We start from the raw sequence: 22,682 nt of genomic DNA, 5'->3' as shown, positions 1-22,682 counted from the left end.
TATCTCTAATTTAAGGAGATTTTTCCCAAGAAGAAGAAGTCAGCTTTTGGAAGCATAAGAAAAACTCCTAACAGTGTTCCAAGAAAGTAAAGAATTAGGAAGAGCATCTCCCTCTACAGTCAGATGACACAGGGGAGCAGAGCCACAGCCAAGCACCTGAAACCTCAGCAGTTCTTGTGTGTCAAGATAGCTAGCAATGGCTGCAAACACAGGTGCAGCATAAGGAGAGGAATTCTACAGACATTATCTCAACATTTGAAATTCAAGTCTCTAAACAGAAAAGGCACGATCAACAAACAAATTATTCTTTACTGAGTCACAATTTTTTTGTGACTTTGTCACAAATTCACTTGTTTTCCACTCCACCTAATGGTGGAACACTCAGATCATATTCATAAATCATAACCATAACACAACATCTTACTAGGTGGAGTTTGGGTGAGGAGAAATTGTTATAAGTAGGTTGGCATGAGGAGAGAAAACTCCCTGCTAGTGGCCGTCTTGACTGTCACTCTGTAAGCAAAACCAAATCCATACTTCCACATGCATAATGCAGCACACAGAGAACATTCTACAAAGAACAGGGGTTGAGTCCTTTTTTATCCATTCCGTTATTTAACAAGCCATTATAATGTCATCATTATTTTCCTTTTAAAATTCCTATCTCACCAATGAAATTTTCCAGAAACATCTTCCTAATAAAGACACTGGTGTGTAATATAACTTATTGTGGTCAGCAACTGTGACTCTTACAGTGGTCTTCTCTCATAGTAATATCACTGAGCTCAAAAAATAAACAATTAACTCAATGGCATCGTTTTGATGTGGAATGTCTCCCAAAGGCTCATCTGTTCCCAATTAGGCATCAGAGGGGAAATAGTAGAACTTTTAAGAGGTGTGATTAAATGGGAAGCCTCCGGTTTATAATGTCTTTCAGGAGACTGCACGCCTCCTCATTTTTCTCATGTGTAAGACATTCACTATGCCACCTTTTTCCACAGTGACTCATTGCCTCCCCAAGTCCTGCAAACAATAAGGTCAACAACCATGGACTGAAACCTCAAATACTGTGAGTTAAATATAACTTTTCTCTTAATAAACATATTGCTCAGGTTTTTGTTAAAGCAATAAAAAGGTTATGCAGCAGTGTTGAATTATCCTGTAGCCTTAGTGCAGTTTTTGTGTCTGTGTGTGTTTTTTTTAATTTTTTATTTAATTTTTACAAATTATAATTTCACATGTCAATCCCTTCTCCCTCTCCCCCTCCCCCCAACCCCCCACCATCCCTTTCGCCGCTCCACTCCCCATAGAGGGTAGAGCCCTCCACAGGGGCTCCCCAAATTCCACAACATCATCCTGGGCCAGGCCTAGGCCCTCCCCAATGTATCCCGAATGAGAGCATCCCTTCACATGGGATGGGCTCTCAAAGTCCCTTCTCTTTTTTTCATTCATTTGTTTAGCTCATAAATAAAGTCATGCACAATTATGATACACAATACAGTATGTTCACAATGGCATGGCTAAATTAAACCAATTAACATGTTATATCACACATATTCATCATTTTTGTTTTGAGAACACTTAAAGTATACTATCTCACAACTTATAATGGATTAACTTTTATTTTATGTTCCTTGATATTTTGCATGCATATATATTTGTGAGGAGTCAGATTCCCTGGAACTGAAGTTTCAGACAGTTGTAAGCTACCATGTAAGTGCTGGGAATTGAGCCTGGGTACTCTAGAAGAGCAGGAGGTATTCATAATCACTAAAACTTCTCCCAAGCCCACCTTAGTGATTTTTTTATTGTGAATTGTATGAACCTGTTCAAAACATGAAAATAATTACCTATTTAAAATCTACATACATAATACATTTTTGAGAGTTTGGGTATCTTGTCAATCACTTTCTCAACATTGTGGCCTTTGAGAGCCTGAAAACATTTCAAGACAATATGCAAAGAAATAACATAGAAAATTCATCTTTAAATAACTCAGTTCAAACAAAACTAAACCTCACATGATTATGTCTGATTTCCCAATTACTGAAAAACCTTTCTTAATCTTAAACTTGACCCAAAGCCAAGAAGACACTGTTAGCTAATGAGTTAACTAGTGTACATGCCAAGGTACACACTAGGACTGCTTCTCGTTGGTTGGTTTTATGCTGAAAGAAACCCAAATTGTACACACCCATTATTCATGAAAACACCTTTCTTCTATTCAATTTGAAATGTTCCCATTTTGAAACTACATGGATCTTACTAAGTACATATTTGGGTTTCTTAGGTATGTAAGACAAAAAGATTGCTTATGTTCTAAAGGAATTCATTTAGTAAGTTTTATAGTAATCTTACACTCTGAAAAGTGTGTTTGGTAAATGACTCTAAAGCCACAGGAGCAATGATACTTCATGTTCTACAACTTTCCTTCTTGCTACTTTTTATTCTTTCACTGTAAAATTCAAGCAAAGAAAAAACAGGAAAGAGGTCATCATGCAAATGCATGTGGTCAGCACAAAAACTGTCACAAAATTATTTTAGGTACTTTATTTCATTGATTTATTTATTTTGTACATGGGTGCCTGTGTACTAAATTAAGACTGGAAAGCAGATGGCAACTTGTGGGAGCCAGTTCTCTCCTCCCACCATGTGGATCTCAGGAATTGAATTTACCCACTTGAGTCATCTCCCTGACCCTTTATTAGGTGTTTTAGAAAAAAAAAAAAAAAGACTAACAATGAGTAAAGCTTAAAATTATAGTCAATGAATTTCAATATAAATGGACATACTATATCATGGACCAACAGTCCTATCTTAGCTGATTATGGGCAAGAAGACACCTGTGGAGCTGCATACACACACACACACACACACACACACACACACACACACACACACACCACACCTCTCTCTTTCTCTCTCTCTCTCTCTCTCTCTCTCTCTCTCTCTCACACACACACACACACACACACACACACACACACACACACACACTTACCTACAATCTGATCCCAGGATCTAAGGAAGCATATTGGAAAAATGGTGTCACCTCTTTTCCCTTGGAATAAAAGAAGAAAGAAGACAGGAAAGGGAGAAAGGGGGGAAGGGAGGAAGTGAGAGAAAGAGACAAAGAAAGAACAAAATGCTGGCTATTTTCTGTCATTGCATATTCTACTTAAAGCAAAATGTGTTTTGAGTAATGTAGTATCAAAGAATAATAATAATTAACCATATGTGTGTGTGAATGTATTTCTCTATGCTTTCTATACACCTGTCATATAAGAGGGCCCTTTATTCATTTTAAAGGGGTTGCCCTACTCCAAAATCCTGTGTCCCAAGAATCGATTTCCCATTTAACATATTATCTAACCATGTAACTAATGAACCTCTATGTTGCAAGAAACATGACTTAAATTTGCCTTTTAGTTCATTAAATAATGTAGTTGGTTTCTACTGACAAACCCCATGATGGGCAGGTCTCCAGCCATTACTCAAGAGCATCAACCTTGGCATCATGTATACACAACACAGTTCTCTTCCTCCAGGAAGGAGAATGAGATGATGGGATGGCATTTTCAGTGAAATGGATGGAAATCATTATGTTAAGTGAGATAAGGCAAATTCACACAGTACTATATGTTCTGTCTACATGCAGAATATATATTGTGTATGTGTGACAAAGAAGTGGAAAGGGAACTGTTCCAGAAGGAAAAGAACAGTGTGAGGGAGAAAAGAATGGAGAGTAAAGGAGACTGAATATGATTATAGCACATGCTATACATCTATAAAAATCTCAATGCCACACATATTTGCCATAATGAATATGAACTAATAAAATTTAAAAGGAAGAGAAAAAATTGAAACTAGACCTTCGTCCCTCCATGAAAACCTGAAAAACCTGTAATGTAATTTAATGTGTAATGGCATTTAATTTTAAATCCAGTGAGTAGATGATACCTATGGCAGTATAAGAAGAAACAGGACAGTGGAGATTTTGATTATTTTCATTTATATGAGACCTGTTTATAATCACCCTTTGAATCATCCTGATTGTGGCAATTTTAAAATCTGTGTCAGCTCATGTTGACATCTGCTAATGTTTCCTCATTCAACTTGATTGTCCCGCTTATCAGGATGATGAGTGACCTTCTCAATGCTGGGAACTGGAGCTAGTGTGGCTGCCCTCTGGACAGAGAGGAAGAAGAATGCTCCTTAAAGCTGAGTAAAGCGCTTAACCTTTTTTGAATATACCTCAATCTGCCCCACCCTGAGCAACTTTTATTCATTCCATATGTTTCTTTTTCCAGGCATTTCCTCATCCTTGCATTCAGAATCTATAGATATTGCGTTTTTGTTTGTTTGGTTGGTTGGTTGGTTTAGTTTGGTTTGGTTTGGGTGACTTGGGGAGAAGTGGTTGGTTTGGTTGGTTTTGCTTTTTTGTTTGTTTGTTTGTGTGTGTGTGAGACAGGGTCTCATTATGTAGCTCTGACTAGCCTGGAACTCTCCCAAGTGCTAGAATACAGAGGTGTGTGGCACCACACCTGGCCACCGAATTTCCTACAAAAGATCTAAGAATCAGATAGACAAAATGCAGTTCTCAGCATAAATTAATGGTATTGTGTGTTTGTGCCAAATATTTTTAAGATAGAAGCTTCTCAATACCTTAAAATCCCTATAGAGCAGATTAGCAAAGTTTTTCTCACTACCCCAAACAAATAACCACTAGGAAATGAATAAATTTAAGATAATTAAGCAGCTTGAAAGCTAGTTTCAAAGTTAAGAGTACTTTCTTCTCTTCCAGAGAACCCTAGTTATGATAGCATCCATTTGCGTTGACTGACAGCTATCTGTAAATCCAGATGTATCTGTAAATTCCAAGGGATTAGCATCCTCTTCTGGCCTCCAGCAGCACTGCACTCACATGCATAGACACACTTCCAGACACACACATACATGCACCTCATTTATATTTTTATTATTTCTTTTATTTTTAAGATTATAATATAATTACATCATTTTGCCCTTCCTATTTTTCCCTCAAAATACTCCTGCATATCCTTCCCCAGTCTCCTTCAAATTAATAGCCTCTTTTTTATTAATTATTGTTACCTACATGCAACTTTTGAAAAATAATAATAAAAGTTTTTAAAAGAAAGAAACATTTATTATTTAGGTTAAATAAAACAAAAATTGACAAAAAGTTTATAATGTTGAAAAACAGGGAGAAAAAACTTGAGAGTAGAAATATCCTGACTTTTTGTTTTAAATTTGGTTTTCTGGGTGTGTTGGGTTTTTATTTACTTGACCCTTAGGTTTTATTTTATCCACCTATAATTTCTCTAGTCACCTGAATTTATTTAGAATGAAAAGGCACATCAGGAAATTAAATCAAAGACAACATAAACTCACTTATCCAGTATGACTGCACAGTGTCTCATGATTCTAAACAAATGGCCAAGATACTGGTGCTGGGTTTTACTGTGGAAAAAAAATGTTTTTACTAGAAAACATTTTTATAAAAAATATCTAAGGATGTGAATTTTTAAGGAGACAGCTTAGTACTTTTTCATCGCTTGAAAAAATACTAGACAAAAGCTATTTAAAGAGTGGAGAGTTTCGGTCTTTCTAGCCATCCGCCATGTGGGATGGATGAAAGACCCGAGCTAACATGGGGTTAGCTCGTTAAAAAAAAAAAAATCAATAAAGCCTCATGCAGTTTGCAGCAAGCTCTCGAATCCACCTGGTGATTGGGGTGACCTCGGTCGTGGCCTGGGACCCTGGATACCTGAGTTTTCCGGGGGTCTAACATTTGGGGGCTCGTCTGCGATTTGCGACCACCCCTCACCTGAGCGGATTTGATCTTGGAGGTAAGATGATTCAAGCTCGCAACTTATATATTCAATGTCATATGTTTGCTTGTTATGTCTCTTGCTGTTTTGTTGGTTTGGTGCCACTTGAATTTGCTGTTTTGTTGATCTGAGCCTGCGCAGGACTCGTGACTCGTATTTGTATAATTTGGACCATAGGGAAAGCAGACGTGAGAGAAACTGTGTTTCTAGAACCCTTGGTTCCGCCCTGGACAAAAGTCAAAGGGTTGTTTGTAATTTTGGTTTGGGGCACCATTTCTTTGCCGTGTGGTTTGTCCTGTCTGATGTCTGTCCTGTTTTTGCTGTTTGTGACTGTCTCCATACTAACCACCCTCATCCCCGGATTCCACCTCAACTGTGATTGGCAGATGTGCCCGAAAGATCTCAGACTGCTTTCCTGAGGACACCCAGGACCCAGAAGGTACGGACGGGGGCCAAGGACACTTGGACCCGCCTCAGTTAGCAGCGATTGTAGCTGCCGGGTTCTGCTGCCCGTCTTCCTGGCGCCATTGCCTTATAAGCTGTGCAGGCGATTGATTGGCATCTGTTCTTTCCTGTCTATTCTGTGTTATCACCGTTGGTTTTCAATTCAGGATCCACCACGCCAACCCCTTTTTATCCCCACCTGCGGGTCTGTGAGGCATGCCAAGTGGGGCTGTCTCTGCCCCAGCTGCTGTCCTGCCATGGGTCCTGGCCTGCCACGGGAGTTTCCCTGCTCTGAGAGAACATGGCTGCAGGGCCGCCATCTGCCTAGCTGCCCGGCCTTCTCTGTGCTCCACACACATGGTATGCAGAGGGGCCGAGGGGGTCTTTTTCCCACCCCTGCATTGGCCGAGGGTCTGGAGTTACCAGCAGCACCCCCACCCCAGTTCTCTTCCGTGAACTCGTGTAGCTCGAGCGGGTGAACTATCTGGTCTGATTTAGATGTTCTAAAAAAAAAAAAAAAACCGCCTTAAAGTTATTAAAAACTGTGAAAGAGACTTTGATAAAAAAATTTTATGTTGACTGAGAAATGAGGGAAAATGTAGGAGACTTAAGAAATAAAGAGAGAAGGGAAAGAGAAATTTGTCTAAGAATGTCTAAGAAAATCAGAGGAATGAACTAAAGGTATATAAAAAGTTATAGAAAGTTAAAGCAAGTCATAGAAGGTCAGAGAAAAGGTTGCTAAAAGAGAAAAATGTAAACTGTTTGCTATGGTTTCTCATGTCAACAAATAATAAATTTAAAAATGGTAATATAAGTTAAAATTTTAGCCATATTAAGCTAATTCTGTTTTTATAGTCCTGTTTATTTCTCAAGTAATTTGTGTATACTTGTTTTAAAATGTTCTGTTTCCTGGTATAACCTAAGTTCTGTTACAAGCATGTAGCTAAACAAATGGTGCAAGTTACGGCCATTTTATAGCCAGCCACATGGCAAACTGGTCACATGGCTGACTGGTAGCCATTTTGCTGAAGTTAAAAAAAGGATACTTAAACCGCCATCTTGACTAAAGGTGACCCATGAAAATTAGAGGTACCATCTTAGAAACAAGTTTTTCAGTTAAGATTTAAAATGTTAATGCTTCTCTATATATTACAGAAAGACATTAAGGGAATTTAAATTTCTTTTTAAAACCAGTTTTTTTAATGTTTGTTTTTATTAATGTTTGTACATAAAGAGCTTCAATTTAGAATCATTTTTAAGCAAAGCCTGACAATGTAAAGTTCTTGTTTTATAAAAGCTGTTAATCTATTATAAGATGTTACAATTTATGTTTTCAGAAGTTAAGTTTAGGGCATTGGTGGCACACACCTTTAATCCCACCACTTGGAGGCAGAGGCGGGTGGATCTCTGTGAATTTGAGGCCAGCCTGGTCTACAGAGTTAGTTCCAGGACAGCCAGGACTGTTACACAGAGAAACCCTGTCTCAGAAATAAGTTTAAACAAAGCAGCTAAAATGTGTACATGTAGCTACTGTTTAAGGACTATTAGGTAACTCTATGCAGTCTTAAATTCAGCTGTGCTAAGTTTCAAATATTTTACTAAGTTAAAACCAGTTACAGTCAGGCTGAAAATTAATTACAAAAATAAGACCTTACCTAGCCACCTGTATGTTTCTTGTGTGCTTAAGGCAGGTAACTAAAACACACAAACAGACCTCTAATGCTTCAGAGATCTTCAGAATATGGCATTTAAATTGTTATCTTTAAAGTTTATAATATCAGACAGACTGCCAGATCCTGACAATGACCCAAAGTCTCCAAAGAAGATTATGAGGCACCCCAGTTCCTGCACCTGGACCAGTGAGCAAGATGCTCAGATGTGATACCTGTCAGGACCTGGCCAAGACTGTGGACAAAGCTGCTGGACACTGGAAAATTGATTGCACCCCCTTTGCCTAGACAAAACAAGGTCAGTCTTTTCCATGTCCCTCTTCCACAGAGAGGAAAAAATCCTCTCACCTTATAGGCCTGGCAAAGATTGCTGTTCTTTGAGACAGCTGCCTCCAACGGTAATGGAGAAACTTGGGTGTGACTGACTGTATATGGACTGGCTTCTGTCACTTTTTAGTAGATTCGATAAAATATACCCTTCTCAGATCTCTGAAATATTAATGGTTGTCAACTTGGCAGCATTAGACAGTCAGATCCACTATAGACTATAGTTAGCATGTTAGCTGGTAAAATAGTGACTATCTACTGTTCAGGCACAAGCTCAGGGTTTTTAAGTTTATTTTGGTTGTCATCTAAGTACAAACTTAAAGGGCTTTTCATCAGGCCAAAGGCACCTCTGTCCAATCCATACCTGGCTCTCTGGACAGAAGAAAAATGTACATGCTTATAGCCCAAATCTGTAGTTTTTGCTAGGACTCAAAGTTATAAATATGTTCCTGCTGTTTGAACAGATATCCAGATATCTGCTTTTTCTGCACTGTGGGCTTCAGTAAATAAGTTTTAACCTCTGTTCCTAGTTTAAAAATGTCTTAAACAGGTTTCTGCTTCTGGCAGACACATCTGAGTATATCAGTTGCTGACTACAGGCTTTTTCTAAGTAGACTGCGAGCCCTGGACTTGCTGTGGATGTGAATCAGTCCAGCTGATGTGGACACCCCCTGTCTCTGCAACAGAGTCTGCCAAAAGCCCCTGATGGATTCCCCATAGCCTAAATTCCTTTTTTGCTTTTGACTAGCATTTCAACCTTCTGGGGTCCCTAACTTCATCCCAAAGTCAGCAGGAAGTAGCTTGGGAAAGAATTCGCCGCCCATTTTCCCTGGTTAAAATGCTAAGTCAGGAGAGGACTCCCTTACATGGGGATGCCAATATCTCTCACTCCCTGATGGCGGCGCTAGAGAGACAGCAATTCCATGATTGGAATTTCCAAAAAAGAAAATGGGGGAATGAAGGGACCAGCTCCCCATTTCGGCAGCCACAACAGTAACACGTGCTTGCCATAACCTTGCCTTGGTCACTTAGAGGTCAGACGCCTGCCTCATGACATGGAACCAATCAGAAGTTAGCTGGTGGCACTATGCTTTACGACCTTGGGTGTACTTTACGACAAGCGCACATCAATGATGCACAGAGCATAGCAACCACCCTGGGAGGGCTTATGGGCCATAACAACCAGTTGGCCAATCAACACAGGGCAAGCCCTCCAAGCCTGGAGGGCCCACCAATCCTGAGCCTGTGCGTACCCCTAGATACTCCCCTTACGCTGCCTTATAAGATCTCTCGGGAGCCCTGAGGAGCTGTCTTTGCTAACCATCCGCCATGGCGGGTGGGTGAAAGACCCCAGCTAACATAGGGTTAGCTCGTAAAAAAAAAAAAAAAAAAAAAAAAAAAAAAAGAGTGGAGAGTTTCTTTTACTCACTGTTTAAAGGTCTAGTCTGTAGTAGAAGTCATGGCTGCAAGAGCATGAAAAGGCTGGTCACATAATAACCACAACCAGCAAGTAGAGAGGAGCGGATTCTCAGCTTACTTTCTCATTTTATCCTTTTTATTCAGACCATGACTCCAACCATAGAATGGTGCTATCTACATTCAAGGTGGGTCTATTACCTTAAGCTGAACTTCTTTGTAAATGCCTTCTCAGACATGCTGAGAGGTGTATCTCCTAAATCCAGGAAAATTGATGAAGAAAGTTAATCATCACAGATGAAAAAGATAATTTCCCTGATTTATCCATTATGCTGTGTGTATGTGTGTAATTATGCTCTAAGATCTATAAATATATTCATTTAAAATAATAACTCATAAAATAAAATAAGATGATATATTACAGAAAAATTACAATACTGAATTGGGAAAATGTTCTGCCAAATTATTTTACTTCACATAATTGGCTAAGTGCTGTAGAAATCAACTTTAAACCCTTTTTGCAAGTGCTTCCATAAGAGAGTTATAGAAAACAAAATAAGAAAGAGTGACTTTGACCCTTACTTTTACTCTTCTCCCAAAATAAGTATTTTTTGTTGTGTTTTTTGTTTTTTATTTTTTATATATTTGAATTACAAACAAGATTGAATTACATGACGATCCCAGTTCCCTTCTCCCGTATTTTTAAAATACTAATTTAAACACTTTCTTGGAGCACTTAAGAGAACCAGAAACACTAAAGATCTAGCTCAGTAGGAGAGTACAAAACTAGCATGTATGAGATCCTAAGATCAGCCCTTAGTACTAGGAGAGATAGATAGATAGATAGATAGATAGATAGATAGATAGATAGATAGATAGATAGATAGAAAATACAACCAATCCTTCAGTTATTAGGAGGTTGTTTAAAGCATGTATGCCATGATAAATTAAACAACACCATAACAAATACATGACACAGTAACATCACATGAATTGTGGCATTATTCTTAGACAATTTCACTTAATCAATCAAATACTCTCTCTTCTCTAAGTGTACCTCTTAAGTATATGTCTTCTTAAGCCCTAATATTAAGAAGTTATAATATAATAATGGAGAGAGATTATAGTGTATTACCAAGAAATAAACAACATCAGTAAACTTTCATGTTAAGCAAAAATGGGAACTTTTTATTTTTAGAAAGTAGATTATATCTTCCCCCAATTACCCCTTTCTACCTATGGCAGGTGGGAGAGCTAGTCCTGCACTTACCAGCTGAGCACTTTCGTGAGGAGGCCCCTGTACCTCATCTGGGCAGCATGACAGAACTGACCCTATTAGTGGGGCACAGGGGTGAGCATCAGGGGTGAGCGAGCCCTGAGGGTGTGAGAGTGGGAGAGCCTGATGCATCCTCCTCATCTGCCATGTCCTCCCCTCTTACCCTGAGGCCAGCCCTCCCACCTGCTGCATGAGAACAGGAGAGCTGGCCCTGCCCCTCACCAGCTGTAGCACTCAGAAGAATGGGTCTTATACCTCACCTGGGCAAAACAGTAGAGCTGACCCTGGTGGTGTGGGTCTGGGTGAGCTTGCCCCAAGGGTGTGAGAGCAGGAAAACTGGCTCCACTCCTTGCTGCCTGCTGCATTATGTGAGCTAGCTGGAGAGTCTGTCCTGGTGGTGAGGATGAGTAATAGCTGGCAGACTGACCAACACAGCTACTTCCCAGGCCCAGAGCCAGGGCTATGAGTTAGCCCACCCCCAACATCCACCCCATCTAAGAACTATTAGAGCATGAGAAGGATCCAAAGTCGAAGGATCTCTATGACACTGAGCAACAACAGGGTGTCTAAGAAGAATCCCAGTAAGCATCCAGTACGGATAATGTAGTAAAAGCCAGAGTCATCAAAGAAGACCAATGACTCATTTCTATGAACACTTGCAAGTAAAGATATATGGACTAAAGGGTATACTGTGTGGCTCATATTTCACACTTCAGCTTCCACAATGAGATTATTTTTTTCTTTTTTATTTTTTAATTCTTTAACTACTACTCATATTTACATATCCATCCCCCCATTCCCTCAACCTCCCATCCTCCCATGTTCCCCAGCAACTCCCCCCAACCCAACCCCCAACTTTTCTCCAGGGATAGTAAGGCCCTCCATGAGGGACCTTTAAAGTCTGTCATATCATTTGGAGGAGGGCCTAGGCCCTCCTTGCTGTATCTGGGCTGTAATAGTATCCCTCCATAGGGAATGGGCTCCCAAAGTCCCTTTGTGCTCTAGGGATAAAGACTGGCTCCACTGTTAGAGGTCCCATAGACTGCCTTGGCCTTCTAGCTGGCACCCACTTTCAGAGGGCTTGGTTCAGTCCAATGCTGGTTCCCCAGATTTATGACTAGGGTCTCCGTGCTCTCACTAGGTCAGGTCAACTGTTTCTTCAGGCTTCTGCAGCATGACTTGGCTCTTTTGCTCATCCCTCCTCCCTCTCCACCACTTGATTCCAGGAGTATGGTTCAGTGCTTAGCTGCGGGTGCCTGTTTCTGCTTTGAACAGCTACTGGATGAAGGCTCTAGGAATGGTAACCAAGGTAGACATCAATATCAAATTGCATTTTTATTTTGTGAGGGAGGTTGCAATGGCAAAGGACAGGTACAAAGGGTTGGGAGATGAATGGGATTGGGATGTAAGATGTGAAATCCACAAAGAATCAATAAGAAATTTTAAAAAGGTGTATTTTATACAATAAACTTTGGTCATATTCTTTCTCCCCCACAAACTCACCCCAGATTCGCCATGCCATTCTACCCACCCAACCTCCCCTCTCTATTTCTGCCTCTCGACAAAAGAAATAAAACCAAAACAAGCAAACAAAACACAGTTAAGACACAGAATAAAAACCAAACACACAAAATCCCACCATAGAGCAGGGAAGTGAAGACAAAGGCCTGCAACTGATACTTGGTAAGAAAAGAAAAATCTGTTTTCTCCAATGCAGTACACTGGGATGTCAACTACACACCAGGGGAGGCCCCATGCCCCAGAATAGCTGGCCAACACAAAACAGACTCCATGTTTGTTGTTGTTGCTATCATTTTAACATAATTTCTTTAACATAAATTCTTTGGGAATTTCATATCATGTATCCCAATCCTGCTCATTTCCCAGTCCCTCCATATCTGCCTTTCAACCCCATATCATCCCCCACAAAGAAAATTTTAAAAATATTAACTAAGAATAAAATAAACAAAAAAACACTTCACTCCTTCATCTTTTGCACCTCTCCAATGCCTCTTCATCTGTCTTAGCAGTATTGGGAGCTGCAGTGGGTCATGCAGTTTATCCCCTTTTGTCCACTCAGCTTTATTTGCAAATGTTCATTGCAATGAGTTGTTTGTCTGGTCCAAGGCCTTCAGCTTCTGGTATACCATCAATACTGGACCCTCACCGAAACTCCTCTCAGATATCCTCCTGTTGCCCTGAGTCATGATGATCCTGTGGCTATAGTTCCACAGGACCACTGTCTTCATGCACTCCAGCAGGTCATAGAGGGGGTAGAAGTTTGGCATGGGCCAGTTCAAAGCCCTGGATATGGATCTGGGTAGTAATTTGGTCAGTATGGGACACTGGGACTGTATCCTCAAGCAAATGGAGGAACCAGCTCTTATACACCCATGTGAGTGGCAGGGCCAGTTCTTCTGATGCAGTGGCCAGGGAGGAGCAGGGCCACCTCTCCCAGAGTCAGTGAAGGGCGGTGGCAGCTCAGGGCAACTCTCAGATTTCAACACACATGGTTCCATAGCCCTCTGGTAACATGGGCTATGAAGATCAACACAGACCTCAGCTGCAACAGGACCACAGGCCCAGACATGGCCCTTAGCAGCAGCCCAGTGCTGGATATCACCATGGCCCCAGGTGGCAACACAGGCCATTCAGATCAGCATGGCTGCTCAGGCACCAACAAGGCCTCAGACGGTGGCTCAGACCCCAGGCATCCACACAGCCTTTAGTGACAGCAGGAATAACATCAACACAGACCCTTGCTGCAATAGGACCGTGGACCCAGACATGGCCATCAGCTGCAGCTCAGGCCCGGATGTCACCATGGCGCCAGGTGGCAGCACAGGCTACTCAGATCAGCATGGTTGCTGCAGCCGCACATCCCGTGGATACCAGCATGGCCACAGGTGTCTGCCCAGACCCTGAGCATCCATGTGGCCTTTGGAGACAACACGGGCCAGGGATGTCAACACATCTGGCTAGGGTAGGATCACAGACCCAGAAATGACCCTTGGCATCAGCCCGGGCCCGGATGTCACGATGATCCCAAGTATCAAGCAGGTCAGCTACATCAGCCTGTCACTTGCCACCTTCACTTCTTCAGTTCTTCCACTTTCCACAGCACATAAACCAGTCTGATCCTTTCTCCCCCATTTCTCCAGCATACACTTGCTCGACATAATGGTTATCTACCCACCAAGTGGGCCTGTGGATAGCTTCAGCCAGCCCAGGCTGTGAGGACCAAGTCGGCCTACTCCATGGATGTTTTTCTTTGTTTGTTTGTTTTTATTTTGTTTTTGTTTGGTTTGGTTAAAACAGGATTTTGATCTTGAGACTCTTTTCTTTCTGTTGGGTTACCAACTCACGTTAATTGACATATTTACATCTAGAATGTATCTTTATTTTAGAAGCACTTTTTTCCTATTTTTTATTTATATTAGAAATAAACTTGTTTTATATGTCAATCCCAGTTCCCTCTCCCTCCCCTCCTCCCTGCTTCCCCTGACTAGCCCCTGATCCCATCCCCTTTCTGCTACCCAGGGACAGTGAGGCCTTCCATGGGGGATCTTCAAAGACTGTCATATCATTTGGAGCAGGGCCTAGACCCTCCCCGGTGTGTCTAGGCTGAGAGAGTATCCCTCTATGTGAAATGGGTTCCCAAAGTCCATTCATATGTTGGGGATAAATACTGCCCTACTACCAGAGGCCCCATAGATGGCCAAGGCCTCCTCACAGACACCTACATTCAGGGAGTCTGGATCAGTCCTATGCTGGTTTCCCAGCTATCAGTCTGGGGTCCATGAGCTCCCCCTTGTTCAGGTCAACTGTTTATGTGTGTTTTACCAGCCTGGTCTTGACCCTTTGCTCATCACTCTTCCCTCTCTGTAATTGGATTCCAGGAATTCAGTTCAGTGTTTAGCTGTGGGAGTCTGCTTCTGTTTCCATCAGCTACTAGATTAAAGGCTCTAGGATGGCATATAATATAAGGTAGTCATCAGTCTCATTATTGGGGAAGGGCATTTAAGGTAGCCTCTCCAATGTTGCTTAGTTGTGTCACCCTTGTAGATATCTAGACATTTCCCTAGTGCCTGATTTCTCTATAAGCCTATAATGGCTCCCTCTATTATGGTATCTCTTATCTTGCTCTCCTCTTTGTGCTCCCTCATGTCCTCCTCTCCCCTCCTCTTCTCCCCTTCTCTTTCTCCTAGCTCCCTCTCCCTCCCCCTCATGCTCCCAATTTGCTCAGCAGATCTTGCCCCTTTCCCCTTCTTTGGGGGACCACGTATGTCTCTCTTAGGGTCCTCCTTGTTTCCTAGATTCTCTGACAGTGTTCTCTATGTCTAAAATCCATATATGAGTGAGTACATACCATGTTTGTCTTTTTGTGACTGGGTTACCTCACTCAGGATGCCTTCTTCTAGTTCCATCCATTTGTCTTCAAATTTCAAGATTCCATTATTTTACATATCAATCCCCCCATTCCCCTACCCTCCCATCCTCTTGTGCCCCCACCGATCCCCCAACTCCCCAAAATGATATGAAGGACTTTGATGGTCCCCTGTAAGAGGGCCTCACTATCCTTGGGGAGAGAGTAGAATGTATCTTTGAGAGGCATTCTAGTCCAGCTTTTAATTTTATAGGTAAAATAGAAAAGATAATTTTCCATAAGTCTCCAGAAATTTTCCATATCACATTGGGAAAATCAGCCTGAATGTAGTAAAATTGCTTCTAAGAACACCTTTCTTCCATGTCTTAAAAATAAAGAAAGGCTAGGTTGGAAGGGTGACTTCATTGGAGCCAGTTACTGATTATGTGATCATCAAGCAATCCAATTTGAATTTCTTTTTCTTGCATTAGAAAAACATAATTTTTGGAAGGGCTGGGAAGACAATGAAATGGCAATGATCATGATCCATAGCACTCCATCAGAATGAGCTCCTTGTTGTTGCAGTGCTGTTAGGAGACAGCAATGTCACTAGGAATTATGCTGCAAGTACTGGTACACACATAAAGTAATATGTACATGTGATGGTCTCATAGTTTTATTTTTATTAGCCAAAGAATAGCAATAAATCAAGTGTTCCTCAGTATTGGACTGCTTAAATAAATCTGATACTATACAATAAAATTTTAAAGTAGTATTTTAAAATGCTGCTTTCCAATGTTTGATAATTTTTGCTTGTTCTTTGGAAATTTCATACACAATTCACTTCCCTCTTCCAACTTGCTTTATGATATTTGTAAAGAAATGTATATAGATGCTGAATATACAGAAAAGTTAACATGACAAACTAGATAGATAGATAGTAGATAATAAATAGATATGTGGATAAACAGATAATTGATAGATATGTTAAATAGATGGATGATTGATAGATACAGCTCAATAAATGATAGAGATAGACAGGTAGATGAAAGATGGAAGAAACATTAGATAGATAGATAGACAGACAGATAGATAGATAGATAGATAGATATACAGACAGACACATACATACATACATACATACATACATACATACATACATACATAGCCAATGTGGACTATTTTGTTAAAAAAAATAAACTAAAACTAGTATTCTTCTAAGATAGGGAGCCAGATAGCTGAGAATGGAATATTGACTTACATATAAATATATATAATACTTTTATTAATTCTTTGATAATTTCATGCAAGGCATTTTGATCACATGTCCCCCCACACTCCTCCCTTCAACTCTTCCCAGACCACCAACTCCTCTCTAGCCCTCCACACTTCATGTCCCCCTACTGTAAAGGAGATTTTCTTTTTATGCTATGTTTTCTGAAATCTTTTAAATCTTGTTCTGTGTACCTACATGGCATATTTGAAAAAACAAAAGAAATGAAACTTTATTTAAAAGAACTGGTAAAATCTGCAATACTGCTTAGTTGTTTTTTCTTTGTGTATTTGCTTTTGTCTGTTTGTTTAACAGATTTAAAAACTAAAAGTAGCCAGTTAAGCCTGTTTTCAAAGAATAATTAAAACAAGCTATGATATTAATATTCTGCCCCAAAATCATCAAACTGGTTGACTGCACACAAATTAGAAAATAAATTGACTGCATAAGTGACGACTAGGTAATGCTTGCATATAGCAGTTATTCTTATGAGAACTGAGAAAGGGCATGTGTAAAATTGTAGGTACCTGAGCAAGGTAGGTGACTTTTGCCAACAAATACATACATAAACAGGTATATGCATAAACAGCTACACATATGACATGTGTATATATATATGTAGTTGGAAGAAACTAAAGTTTATCCCATCAGTCATTGAGAATCATATATGCATAATAGTCATATGCCAAATTTACATGTCATTTGGAAGGTAAAGACAATACTAATTTTATAATTGTATAGTTTAGTTACATATTTTTTAAATTGTATTCAAATGACTTTAAATTTGCAGTTTCATTGATTAATTTTTATTTCATTAAAATCCTAATCATTCCACTTTTCTGCTCCAGGTTTTTGCTGCTAATAAGTGGTAGAAGGCACCAACTCCTAACAGTTGTCAGTCACTACTCAATCCTAGGAAACTACTTGTTGTCAAACATAAATGGAAGACAACCTAGTTAAGCAATAGTGCTGTGTCCTTTTTGGTGCAATCAGAAAGCATGAGAAGAGAATAGTAAAAATCCCCCTGTGACATTTCATGTGTTTTGCAACAGAAAGGGGAACAAATAGAATTGGCTGAAGTCATTTATGCTCTGAACACTAAGCAGGACCTCTCTGGAGTAGCTGGCCTTTTGTTTAGCAAACACCTTGATAGGTTGCTTGAGTTTCAATGTTCCTGGGCACAACATTTAGTCACACGATGCAGGAAGAATCCTGAAGTTGGAGTTTTGATGAAGAAGTCATGACAAAGAAAGGGAAACCTGTGTAAAAAGCAGGGAGTACATTTTTTTAATATATATATATATATTTTTTTTTTATTAATTCAAGTTAGGGAACAGGCTTGTTTCACATGTAAGTCCCTTCTCCCTCTCCCTCCCCTCACCCCCATCCATCCTCCCCCACCTCCAGCCTACCCCCTACCCCATCCACCCACCAGTCCCCAGGCAGGGTAGGGCCCTCAGGGGCTCTGCAAAGTCCACCAAATCTTCCTGTAGGGCCTAGGCCCTTCCCCATGTGTCCAGGGCCAGAGTGTATCCCATCACGTGGGATGGGCTTTCAAAGTCCCTTCTTACACCAGGGAAAAAATGCTAATCCACTTGCAGAGGCTCCCTGGAGTGCAGAGGACTCCTTATTGGCATCCATGTTCAGGGGGCTGGATTAGTCTTGTACTAGCCTCCCAGATAGCATCTGGGGTTGATATGCTTTCCCTTGTTCAGGCCAACTGTTTCTGTGGGTTTCTCCAACCTGGTACAGACCCCTTCAATCTTCATTCCTCCCTCTCTTCAACTAGGTTCCAGATCTCTCCTCGAACCTATAATGGTTCCCTCTGTTATGGTATCTCTCATCTTGCTTTCCTCTATTCTTCCCCCAATTCAACCTTTCTGTTCCTCCTCTCCCCTCCTCTTCTCCCCCTCTCATTCTCCCAGCTCCCTCTCCCCTACCCTCATGCTCCCAATTAGCTCAAGAGATACTGCCCCTTCCCCTTCTCTGGGGTCCATGCATTCTTCTCTTAGAGCCCTTCTTGTTTCCTAGCTCCTTTGTGTGATGAGGATTGTAGACTTGTAATCCTTTGTTCTATGTATAAAATTCATATATGAGTGAGTACATACCATGTTTGTCTTTTTGTGACTGGGTCACCTCACTCAGGATGGTTTCTTCTAGTTCCATCCATTTGCCTGCGAATTTCAACATTCCATTGCTTTTTTCTGCTGAGTAGTACTCCATTGTGTAAATGTATACCACATTTTCTCTATCCATTCTGCAGTTGAAGGGCATCTAGGTTGCTTCCAGGTTCTGGCTTTTACAAACAACGCTGCTATGAACATACGCCCTTGTTGTATGGACATGTATTATTTGGGTATATGCCCAATAGAGGAAGATCTTCAGGTATACTGATTCCTATATTCCTGAGAAACTGCCATACTGATGTCCAAAGTGATCTTACAAGTTTGCACTCTCACCAGCAATGGAGGAGTGTTCCTTTTTCTCCACATCCTCTCCAGCATAGACTGTCATTGGTGTTCTTTGATTTTAGCCATTCTGGCTGGTGTAAGATGGTATCTCAGAGTTGTTTCTATTTGCATTTCCCAGATGGCTAAGGATTTTGAGCACTTTCTTAAGTGTCTTTCAACCATTTTAGATTCCTCTGTTGAGAATTCTCTATTTAGTTCTGCACCCCACTTTTTAATTTCATTGTTTGGTTTTTTGGTGGTTAGCTTCTTGAGTTCATTGTATATTTTAGATATCAGCCCTGTGTCAGATGTAGGGTTGGTGAAGATCATTTCCCATTCTCTGGGCTGGTGTTTTGTCTTACTGACTGGGTCCTTTGCCTTACAGAAGCTTCTCCGTTTCAGGAGGTCCCATTTATTAACAGTGTCTCCCTACACTCTGTTTGCAATGTTGCCCATAAATTTGTATTTTCTTTAGATTTGGATCACATGTTTCATTGTGGTTAATTTTATCCTCTAGGGTCATCAAGATTATTCATCAAGAAAAAGCACATGTCACACAAGCCTATCAACCTTAGATTCATCCTCATAGCCCAGGGTGGAAGGAGATAGAGAAAATTGTCTTCTGACCTCCACACATACACCAGGGAACATTTGCACCCACAGACTCATATGGATATACACACATACCCAAAGATTAATAATTAATAAAATGAAATTCTTAATTTATACATTTTAATTAAAATATTATTACACCACTTTCCCTTATCCTTTTCTTCCTTCCAGACCCTTCTTAGTCTTCCCCCTCCAACTCCTTCTATTCCCTCCACTCTTCTTCTCAATTAGTCTCTTCCTCAATTATTATTGCTATGTACATATGTGTGTGCACAAATATATCAATATAACCTGTTGAGTCCATTTCTGTTGTGTATATATGGTCTCAGACATGACAAATTTGTGTTATAGATTATAGGTTAAGTCTCCCTCTCTCAGGGGTCATTAGTTGACGACAGTTCTTCATCTAAGAATGGAACCCCTAGGAGCATATCTTCTTCTTCTATGTTATCATATATATTAACATTAACATTTTTTAGAATTGTTTATGCAGCCATTTCCATGACCAACTGTTTTACCCAAGACTTCCTGATATCCTGGCTTTTACAACCTTTTTGCCCCCTCTTCCTTGGTGTTCTATGAATCATAGATCCAGGAGCTGTAATGTAGATGTATCCATTGGGGCTGGACTCCCCACAATCTGCTAATCTGCTGATCTCTGCAGTGTATCCAATTGTGATTTTCTGTGATGATCTCCATTGGCTATAAAGAGATGTGTCTTTAAAGGAAGTGGCACCTTATACCCACTTATTTATGTGTATAAAGATAAGATTTAGAATGGAGTAAACAATTGTGCTGGTCTAGCAAAGTGGCAGAGTAGATTCTCTTCTCAGATTCATAACTTCACTATACCTAAGAAGTTGGGACCAGGCATGGTTTCCCTCCTGATATGTGAGTGTTTAATCCAATGAGAAAGCTGTTGGTTACCACCAAGATCTACATGCCATACACTGCATGCACCTTTACGGATATCTTGCCATGGTAATCATTATTATATTTCCTTGGTATCACAGCTGGGTCAGACAATAATTAATTAATTGCTTCCCTTCCTTGGCAGCAGGCATAGTATTTTCTGGTGCCATGAAAGCTAGACCATAGGAAGGAAGCTTTCAGGTTAAGCCTGCTCAAATAATCTGAGACCTGTGTCGTAAGTGTACAATGTCTTCAGTAATAGGGGTTTACCTTCAACCTCTGAGAGGCAACCAATGGAAGCACCACAGTCAATATGTGAATTTGAACTACCTTGACCAAGCATTCCAAGGGATATTTCTTGTGCATGGTACTAGAGATTTTGTTTGTCTATAGTTCTTGTGGAGACCATTGTCTGCTCAAGTGGCTTAGCTTCCTTTAAAGATATAGATAAGATAGATAGATAGATAGATAGATAGATAGATAGATAGATAGATGAGAGATAGATAAATGAACACACTTATATGTATTCTGTATGATTTTATATAAATATAATTTAGATTCCTTGAGCCCTTATCAAACAACCTTGGTGTTATTTGTCCCTCCTCCCTCTTCCTTCTGTATTGACCTTTTTCCCTCCTCCCCAGTTAGAGATGCCTCCCCATTTTTCCACTTCCTACTTAATATCAACTATATCCTGCTATTCTCCTCTCAAGCCCCCTCCCTCATGGTCTCTTTATACTTTGCTGATTTCTGCCATTATACCATGTTGTATATGCACATCAGAAGATTTGGAGCTAGAAATTTCAAATGAGAGAGAACATATGACCTTTATGTTTCTGAATCTATGTTATCTCACTCAATATAATCTTATCTAGGTGCATCCATTTGCATGTAATTTTCATGATTTCAGTTTTCTTTACAGCTGGACAATGTTCTACTGTGTATATGCACCATATTTCCATAATCCATTCATCTGCTGAAGGGTATCCTGTTTCCATTTCTTAGAGATTGTGAATGGGGCAGCAATGAACATGACTGAGCAAGTGTCTATGAAGTAGCAAATCAGCTGCTTAGGGTATATGCCAAGGAGTGGAATATCTGGGTCCTACGATAATTTTATCTTTAGTATTTGGAGGATCCACTGTACCGACTTCCAGAATAGCTTAATCAGTTTATATTCCCACCAAGAAGGAATAAGGGTCCCCTTTTCTCCACAACATTATCAGCATTTTTTGTCAGTTATTTCAATGATCTTAGCAGTTCTGACTGGGGTAGAGATGAAATCTCAAAGTAGTTTTATTTTTTATTCCCCCCAAAAGCTAAGGATGACAAATACTTTCTGGGGTATTCTTTAGCCATTTTTCTTCCTTCTAGTGGAAACTCTGTGTTTACATCATAAGTCCATTTTTCCTTGAGTCATTTGACTCCTTGACTTTTTTTAATTTTCAGTTCTTTGTATATTCTGGATATTAGTCCTCTGTCATATGTGTAACTGGCAAGGATTCTGTCCCATTTTGTATGTTTCTTCTTCACTCAATTGGATGTTTCCTTAGCTGTGCATAAGCTTTTTAGTCTTCTGAAGCTCTAGTAGTCAATTGTTGGGCTTAATTCGTGGGCAAATGGAGTCCTATTCAGAAAGTCCTTTTCTACATCTGTATATTGTGCAGTCCTGTCTAATCCAGTAGTTTAGCATTTCAAATTTTAGATTTAGTTCTTTGATCCATTCTTCTACATGTAGAATCCAGTTTGCCTGCTACCATTTGTTGAAGATGCTGCCTTTTCTCCAATGTGTGTGTTTCAGCTTCTTTGTCAAATATCAGATGGCAGTAGTTATGAGTATTCATCCGTAAATCCATTTAAACATACACATGCCCATAAACACACACTTGCAATAATAATAACTGTCTTTAAACTTATTTTCTGACTAATAAAAACATAATAAGTATATACATTAATGGGGTCACCATTTAGTGTATTGGTTAATGACAACAATGTGAACTAACTATGTTAAGTAAAGCTTATCTATTAAGGAGCAGAAATTTCTTCACAGCCAATTTTTCTGATATATAAGTCATAAGTGCTTC

This window comes from Cricetulus griseus, chromosome 6 (genome assembly GCF_003668045.3).
Source record: "Cricetulus griseus strain 17A/GY chromosome 6, alternate assembly CriGri-PICRH-1.0, whole genome shotgun sequence".
In the NCBI taxonomy this organism is placed as follows: Eukaryota; Metazoa; Chordata; class Mammalia; order Rodentia; family Cricetidae; genus Cricetulus; species Cricetulus griseus.
Note: the sequence above shows the minus strand (reverse complement) of the source record.